The sequence below is a fragment of the Ctenocephalides felis genome, unplaced genomic scaffold, assembly GCF_003426905.1.
Source record: "Ctenocephalides felis isolate EL2017-DRISC unplaced genomic scaffold, ASM342690v1 CF-g0.4_SCAFFOLD_01886, whole genome shotgun sequence".
NCBI lineage: Eukaryota > Metazoa > Arthropoda > Insecta > Siphonaptera > Pulicidae > Ctenocephalides > Ctenocephalides felis.
The window spans coordinates 54,755,730-54,765,769 of NW_020538040.1; the positions used below are offsets into that span (position 1 = coordinate 54,755,730).

General features: G+C 29.4%; 1 non-coding gene across 1 annotated transcript; it reads right to left on the reverse strand.

Moving 5' to 3' along the window:
* Nucleotides 1-7,543: 7,543 nt before the first annotated feature.
* On the reverse strand, nt 7,544-7,616 carry Trnam-cau. The gene has a single exon. It is a non-coding gene; the product is annotated as a tRNA-Met (tRNA).
* Nucleotides 7,617-10,040: the final 2,424 nt, after the last annotated feature.

Genomic DNA, 10,040 nt, shown 5'->3' on the forward strand with positions numbered 1-10,040 from the left:
CATTCGGCTGTTATCGTGCCTTACATTTGAATAACATATTAAGTAATATTTCTTGTATAAACAATAGTTCCATGAATAATCAGCATAATTCATAATTCATAAATTTATACATATTTCTCGTTACGTATTCAGATATAATTATCATGTGTATTTTTTTTTGTTGACAGGATATAGTCGTAAATATAAACATAAATATCTGGAATTAATGTGGAATATTTTTACTTGATAATAATTTTCTAGTCGAGAATCTTGTTTGTTAATACAGACTAACAATAAGAGGTATTGCCAAAAATAGTAATATTTATTAAAATATTTAGCGAGTGCAAATCGAAAGGTACTAAACGAACCCGGACATAAACTCGAAATCAGTTCAGTAATTACAAAAATAAAATTAAGGTCAAAAAATAATTTAATTGCTTCACGCAAAGGAATCTTTCAGATTTCGTTCACCCCTCTTCAAAAAGCGTGTTCCCAATAATCTATTTTTATGTTAATCCTAAAAAAATCATCATTTGTTTGTAATCATTTTTGTTATTATTAGTATTATTACTATTTTGATTATAGTTTTTTAGTATTTTTCATTCGAAACAACTGCTTAGATTTTTAACTTCCAGTAGGGTAAGTTATAGTAATCGCAAAAAAATCGAAAATGAAAATTTTTGTATATCTTCACGTTTTGAAGGTTCTTGAACATTTACTTTACATACTTTAGAAAAAATAGATGTATGTGTGCGTGTGTGTGTGATGTATGTATGTTTGGATACAATTCTTTGACCACGATTTCGGGCGCACGAATCAACTGATTTGAATGATTCTAAAACATTCGATTCCTTCGACGAGAAGACGTGCTGATTGGTCCAGCCGTTTCGAAGATACGGGGCAAAAAGTGCGAAAAACGGTAATTCAATTTTTGAGAAAACGGAGCACCCGATTTGAATTATTTAAAAAACATTTATCTTGTATTGACGAAATGAAGAATTAACGAAATTTTTAAGGCAGGTCTAGCGGTTTCGGAGATACAGAGGAAAAAGTAAAAAAAAAAACTATATTTGGCGGTCTTTTCGAAAAAAAATTCAAAATTTTCAAAAATGTACAAAGTTTTATACTTCAAATATGAATTGTAAATTCAGCTTGAAATCGTAAATATTGCAAATGCGTTATTCTAACCGTAAGAAATCCTCAGAGGGATTTATTCGGCACCCCTTGCTAATGTAAACTTTCTCAAGTGTTTTGAGCGATAAGATCGTCACTGTATATTTTATGAACGATAAAATATATAGTGATTATAATTATTTATTTGAAAATGTTTAACACAATTGTTATTAATCATTGATCAATATTTATTGATCACTGATTGTTTTTCTCGATTATTTAATTCTGGTACGGAAAGTTTCAGCAATTTGCTTTAAGGCACGATGCCATGCACCAATAGTTTTCACAAAAATGCTAATAAGGGTTACACAGTGCCAATTTTTTATTATATAAGTAGAGTTTTTACAAACGAATCTCTTCTGCAAACAGCAAATCCCAATCTCAAGAACATTGGTGAACAACTTTGCACAGTGCATATATTTTTTTGTACATTAGCCGACTTTCAACCTCTAATGAATTATTTGGAACTAATTTCTCCCTTCTTGATGTTTGTCTAATCTTGCTGAATTATTGAAAGTATTTGTTGCTTAATTTTAAATTTAATCATTTTTTACTGTCTAATACATTAATTTCTGATTAGAATCCAAATTAGGGTAGGGCGGGGCTAGTTGAGCATAGGGGCAAGTTGAGCAATCGAAATATCTCGAAAATACTTGAAAATTATTTTACTGGAAACAAAAGCAGATTTTAGGTATTATAGATAATCTTTTGATAGTGGAATCCGAAGTGCAATAGTATCCGTTTACATTTTGATATTCAATACAGTTCAAATATTTCCAGAATAGATATAAGGATTTTGCCAGTAATGAATCATTGCCTAATTCATCATTATTTCCAAAGGCTGCTGGGATAGGAAAGAAATTAGATAAAAAACTTTTCTTTATCATATAGTTAATTATAGTTTTATAAGGATTATTGTTAATTATATCTTTATGGTTAAGTTAAGACAACAGGTTACAAACAATCGCATCGTGCTATAGGCATTGAGATATTGCGTAAGTTAATTCGAAATCAATAGCAACATATTTATTACTATAAGAGATTTCGGTAGTACATGAAATAATGTGATAGCGTTATTAAATAATTCAATGAACGTATTGATGATAAAATTTCTAATTGATTAGGACTATTATATTTAGCGGCTTTAAATAATCCATTTTAATCATTAAATTACCTTAAATAATCGTGTTTTAGGAGAATCTAGTTTTTGACAGTAATTTGTTCAAAATACTGAGCAATGACTGAATTAGAATACGATAAACACGCGGTCTAAGCCAATCAACAACAAAATTTGAAAATTTATGGTCCAAACTACGTCTTTATTTAATTAATTATTCAAATCACATTTTTTATTGCACTAAAATAAAAATTCTATAGTATTGTTACCTCAGCAATTGCTTTCCATAGAAAAACTTGTTTATTCGAGATTTATATGCCTTTAAACATCAAATTTTAGAATCAGTTTAGATTTAAATCAAATTGGCCATCTTTGGAACGAATTATGACGAGTTCAAACAACCGACAAATAACACGCTGCACGAAAGTGGCTCTGGGGTATTTTGGCCCATTTCCGGCGAAGCGCCTTCTTGAGATGATCGACACTTTGGTATTTTTTAGCGCAAACCTTTCTCTCCAAAATGCCCAAGACGCAAAAGTCCAAAAAACTGAAATCCGGAGATTTTGGTGGCCATTGTGCGGTGGAAAAAAAGTGAAAACCATCTTAAGCCATTTACGGTTGATGCGTGCAGAGTGCTGAGTCCTGTTGGAATGTCCATGTTCTGCGGCCGAAATGTTTGTCTACTCAGGGCTTCAATACTGCCTTTGAGACATTTTTCCGATAATTTTGGCAATTATTTTGATATTACGGTCGATGTATACGCGGAAAGTGACCATCGGTCATTACAGTGGTTCACACTATTACCGTCGGCGGCGCTTGAGTTCTGGCGGCCAATCGAATGTGTAAATTTTTAGCTGACCTCTTCGGCAATAAACCCGATCAATTGGTTTAATCACAAACTTTTCTGTTTGGAATGACCTCTAATCGGAGAAAACAAAACTCGGTATCTAGCCACTTTCGTGCAAGCGAAGCTACTCCTTGGTTCCTCACCGTCTCACTTTTCTTTGTGCATTGATTAGCTCTTGCACTTTTTGGAACTAATGACTTTAGTCAAAGTTCATTTTTTAATATGTGTTGCTTTCGTTCTCGCGATATGATCAGTTCATGAGCCATTTTTCTAACACTGTTACATAAATTTCGACCAATTTTTGAATTTACTTTTCGGATAATTTCTGGTGTTGTTATCATTTTTTTCGTCCAATTTTAGGACGCGGTGCCACACTAACAGTACCATTGTTACGAGATATGGTACGAGAAACAAAAGATTTATTTGCATTTAAATGCTTGGAATAAATCTGCTCGCTTTCTGATGAGCGGTTTAGATAACAATTACTAACAGCTATTTATAATTTATTTTAATTACTTAATTCATTAGCTATTTAAGGTGAATAAGAACATTATAGTTAAAATATGTAGGGATTTATGTAAAATGACAAACCAGAAATGAAATTAGTTGAATAAAGTCTCTATTCTAAAGTTTTCTTACTTCATGTAGAGCAAATTATTGGCAATATTCTTAACATTATTAGGTACCAATAATTTAAATACGTAAATATGACAAAAATATATAAGTTTAATTCTCAAGTTACTTTTCACTAATTTCCAATATATTTGTTTTTCTTTTAAAACAAAACTTGAAAAACGTCAAGTTTTAAATAACTTAAAGCCATTGTTACTAAACCTGTACAAGTTAGGGGGCGTCCATTAATCACGTAAGGTTTTTAGGGGGAGGGGGGTTTGACAAAAAATCACGAAATATCACGTGGTGGAGGGAAGGGTATAGTAAGATATCACGTGTATTTATTTTTTAACTGATTTCGGGGAGGAAGGGGCCAAAAATCCGTAAAAACTTGCTCACGTGATTAGTGGACGCTCCCTTACTAGTAACATTTTAGTTACAGTAAAAATATTTATTCAACACTATTGTGTTCCCTTTTTCCGTTCACATCATGTTTTTTAATATCTGTTTATCTTTGTTCAAAAAAATATGAGAGATCTTATCCTAATAGCGGAAATTCATTATGAAACAAGGTATACAAAACATTCATCTCAGTAACTATTTTTAAACACAAAAGACGTCGCTATGGCGTATATTTTTTAAAATGCATTGATATTTAAAACTATGTTCTAGAAAATATATATGTGAATATATATATATATATATATATATATATATATATATATACTCATCATTTTACATGAAAATGATAAATACAAGTTTAATTTTAAATGACTTTCTCGCAACAGACAGCGTCTGTTTGCTACTTTTGAATAATATGTCAAAAGCAGTATATCAAATGTATAATAACATGTTTATATTTGGTTTTCTTATCTAGTATATAATCAATTACATAGACACATGCAATTAGTATAGTATATGTAGGATAAATTCGTGTAAACATTCATTCATTGATAAATATGACTCATATCGTAAATGATATACTATGATGACTGTGATCAAAGATGCAATGCAATGGAGATGCAATATGGAAATAAAAGATAAATGGACTAAAACAATAGGATAAAATTTCAATAAAAATATTTCGAACTTTTTATAATGGGATAATGGGCAGGTTCGTAAGCTGAGTTAAACTCGATTCAGGGAAAAATAGTGTGAGAGATTTTCCATTGCCATATCACACCGCAGTGCCTGAAATGGGCTATGTACAATAGGAAACATATTTTTTAATCTATATTTTCCAGTGGAAATGGACATCGTTACTGCTATACATCGCAATATATAGCGATATATAGGTAGGTAAATATATATATATATATATATATATATATATATATATATATGACTAATGTGTTTTGGATATAATAAAACATATTACTTTAATAATCAAAATTTTCATAATTGATGTTTAAATCATACTATCGTTGCAGTGTCAAATTTATTATGCACTAAGATCAAATCTGCAAATATGTTCTTAAAATTAATGTAAATATTTAGGATATATATATATATATATATATATATATATATATATATATATATGTGTGTGTGTGTGTAATTTATTTAATCAAACTTAAACAGACAGCGGCAGCAAATTTTGCAAATACTTTCCAAATCAAAGTAACTATTAATAATAATTTTCGAGATATCATGCATCCTTGTTTCATTTAATGATTTTGGAGCTCTCATATAAGATGATAAATTTATCTAGTCACGTGATAGCAAAATATGACGTTATTCGTTATCTGTTTATTTATGGAAAGATCAAATTAAGTTTTTGCTATACCATCAATTTCGTTTCAAAATTCAAAACAACGGTTCTTAGTATTATTAATTAATATGTATATATATATATATATATATATATATATATATATATATATATATATTAAATGATTCTATTAGTTATTATTGAAAATCACTACTCGAAGTAGTAATTCTGCTGATTAGTTAAAATAGTGCTCAATCGCAATTGATTATGTTTTTAATGTATTGATCAAGCAAACAACAATACGATCTACAGAATGGCAGATAATGATTAAGAAGCATCAAATTCCTAATTATTTTAATAACTTCATTAATCGACTAGTTCATTAATGGCATTCAACATCACGCAACCATATTGTGCTCTAGGCAAAATATCAAAATTTCTTCCTTATTACTTTAGGTCATTAACCCATTAATGATAATGTGAGATTTATGAATAAACAATATTTCCCGATATTTCATGAAGATTTATACAATGTATTGAACACGGATACAACTTGTGTTATTAAATATAAGTCACATAAAGCATTCAATATGATAAAATGGAGTAAATTGCAACTAGATGTCGATTGCAAGTATGGTTTATAGTCTAGTATAGTTCATTCCACAATATTATTTCAATGCCATGCATGCATTTTAAGTAATCCTCTCAGATTATTTTAAATGCCTAATTATGATAGCGGTCATTAATATTGATTTTTTGTGTGATTAAACTATTAAGAGACAAAACATTCTTAAGTCTGTTTATACACTGCAATGAAACGATTTTACTATGAAACCAGAAATCACCTAACAGTGGTACGCCGATCAGGTAACTTTCAGCTGGAAACGTGTAAGCATAGCCTGATTTTAACAACTTCGTGATAAATTGTGAATAAAGGTGAAACAAATGGTTAATGAGAAGCTTTCTAATTTATTAAATGTTGCTCTCTATTACTAAACGAAAGATATCAAATAGCAACACTCAAAATCTATGTCATTCATAGTTCATAGTGTAGAGAATAAAACTTTGACTATGCCTTTTTAATTGTTGAAGACTTATTTCGATTTGTGGAAAGTTGAATTATATTTGGTGAATTCAATATTCTGATAATATAATGTATCGGCAGTTACTTAGACTAAAATTGTTGATCCCAACCGATTAAATTCACGTAGAGACTTTATATTTTTTATTATTCACACGTTCGCGGATAGTCAAGTTTCAGCAAAGAACAAAAATTAAGGCATTTTATTTTTAAATCCGTTGTGATATCGGAAACTTGATTAAACACCGTTTATAAGTAGTGTTGTTGTCGAGCCGGAACGTCGTTCCGGCAAATCATTTTTGGGCCGCAACGTGTTTCGGCAAAAAAGTAAAAATTCCGAAATTAATTAATAACTATTTAATAAATCTAGATATAAAAATTTGGTTAAGGTCTCATCGCTCAGCGGGTGACAACAAATGAAGGTAAATTCAACTACAAGATCCCGAACATAAACCTATTTGGAATATTTTATAAAAACCATTGGCGTTTTTACGTAACTGTTAAATATATGTTTGCAGTATTGTTTTATATACTATTTGTATTTTATAATATCACTAATTTACATTAAACTTTCCTATTGTTGTAATAAGCATGCATGTATGTGCACAAAGAGGGTTTTGTAATGATTTTTGTTTCTTTCCTATTCGGACCGAACCGCAACAAATATGAGAACCGTGTTTTAAACCGGTTTTTGGTCGGGATTTTTAATTTTAGCGTTTCGGTAAAAAAAAGAAAAGCACAACATACTTTTTATAAGGGTAGTCAGTCCAGACAATATGAGAATTTAATATATTCATATCATATATGAATGCTATAACATGCACGCCTTTCAGCATCTCAATGAAAATGAATGCTACAGCACTCAAGTCCGAGAACGTGTTAAATATAAATAATTTCTAATTTGAACAATATATGCGCTAACGTTTCTATTAATGATTAGGTTATATTGAATACACAAAAATGTATATTTTGATATACATATTTGTATAATGTTAACTAAATTTTTTTTATGTACAAAAAAATTGCCCCGGGTGAGGATCGAACTCACGACCTTAAGATTATGAGACTTACGCGCTGCCTACTGCGCTACCGAGGCTGCGTTCTTTCATCCTTCTAATAACGATGTACTGATTACGATATAAATGAATATCTTACAATTTACATTTTATCCTTTTTTGTTTCCAAAATTTTTATTTTTTTATATTATTTTCATTAGCATTGAATTATTGCTATTGATGGTTTTTACTCATAATCGGAAAAAAAATTAAAATATTTTTTTTATAAATCTTTACGTTTTAGAGGTTTTTGAACATTTTGGTATACATGCCTTATTGCTAAAAAAATTGATGTATTCCTGTGTGTATGTACGAATCATGTGTGTGAGAATGTGTGTATGTGCGTGTGTACGGATCAACCGATTTGATTGATTCAAAAAAGCGATGGTCCTACGTTGGATCATTTAATTATAAGAATTCATTCAAGTCTTGTTTGGGATAGCGGGCCGGTTTTAGAACATACAACATTTTTGTGCAGTTGAATATTCATATGCTACTGAGGCGCATTATAATAAAACTAAAAATTTACACATTTTTCTATTTGTATATTGTTTTAGAACTTTTACAGAGCGGAGTTTACTTAATAATTCGACATTCTTACATTTTGTTGTAGTATAACGCACTGTTATTTTCCTTGTAAAGGGTATATGCTCATTGCTATGCAAACACGGCTGCATATTTAGTATTTAGTATTATATTTAAACTTGTGGGGTGCATGGCATCGTGCCTTAAGGCAAATTGCTGGTACTTCCCGTACCTTAATTAAAAACTTTGTACAGAGACCAAAAAAATTTACAAAAAATGTGTTCACATTATTAAAATCTCTATAAAATATCTGATAATTTGATGTACATATGACCGTTTTTGGCACTTTTACCCCGTATCTTCGAAACGGCTAGACCTGCCTCCGCCAAAAACTAATCGCCACGTCTCCTTATCAATATGAATTGAATGTTTTTTGAATTATTCAAATCGGTCGATCGGTGTTCCCGAAATCGTCGTCGAAAATTTGTATCCGCACACATACACACATACATCAATTTTTTAAGGTATACCAACATATTCAGAAACCTTTGAAACGTGAAGATATATAAAATTTTTGAATTTCGATTTGTTTGCGATTACTATAACTTACTCTACGGGAAGTTAATAATTTATACGACATTTTGGACAAGGAACCATGGAAAATGGTCTTCTTTTATCAATTTTACTTTTTATCGTAATGGTGAGATATATTGTAAAAATTTTGATTTGGTTTTATTCACATCGGCAGTAATAATATAGTGCTAATTTATATCTTATTTCAAATAATTATTTGAAATATATATTTGACCGCGCGCTTTGTACATAAAACTTGTGTAACATCAATTGAAATATCGCATCGATTAGTTTGTCATGTAATGCGAAATTTTTATTTTATTTTGAAACAAAAGTTTTGAACTTTTGAATATGTTCCATCACAAGAAGTATACAATTTTTTGGGTGGTATGGGAAAAATGTATAGACTTTAGATTGATGTTAATTAAAGTTAGTCCAAAAACTCCTTCTCACAAAACTAAGTCGAAAAATATTTTAACCACTAGCAAATAATTATTCCTAATATAATTCACATCACTATCGATTTTTATTAGGCATCTCTTACAGTTAAGACAGAATGTTAATTTGAAAAAAAGGGCCACTTTCGCTTAATTTCAATACCTGAACAGGTATGAAATTGAAGATTAGTACATCGGATATTTTCAAAAATAAGATGTCGTATGGCAATGCGTTCGTACCCTTTGTATCTCGTTTAATGTAACTCCGAAAATTATACAGTAAAGTAAATAATTAATTTAATTGATTCAATATTTTACATAAAATATAATAAATTTTGGGAAACTAAGAACATAAACACGATTTTACAGATTATTTTTTTAAGCATATCAAATATAAAATGTTTATTAATTTTATTTTAAAGAAATATTTAAATTTTTGATTGTGCTTATGGAATGGAACATATATGTTGACGTTAATTTAGTTACCTTTGTTTGATGTTATTAAAATAGAGTACAATAGCCTTTGAATAGAACAATTCTATTATTGGATTACAACAAAATATTTGCATGTTAGTAACATGATAGATCCATTATACCCATTATCGAATGCATTACGACACAATCGGTATTTTGATTGAATGATAAAATAATACATAACATTGGGTGCATATCATTTAGATTTACCTTATTCTTTTGTCCAAACAGTTTATAAATCTGTAGCTAACGTTTAAGCTTGAGGGGCATTATTATTAAAGTTTCATTTGATAATCCATTATACGTATATATATATATATATATATATATATATATATATATATATATATATATATATATATATATTACCACAGTTTGCCGAGCAATTCAATTCTTTGAAAATTTATCAAAGAAATATAAGCTTGCAATAACAAATTTTGCAATTTATTTTTTGTT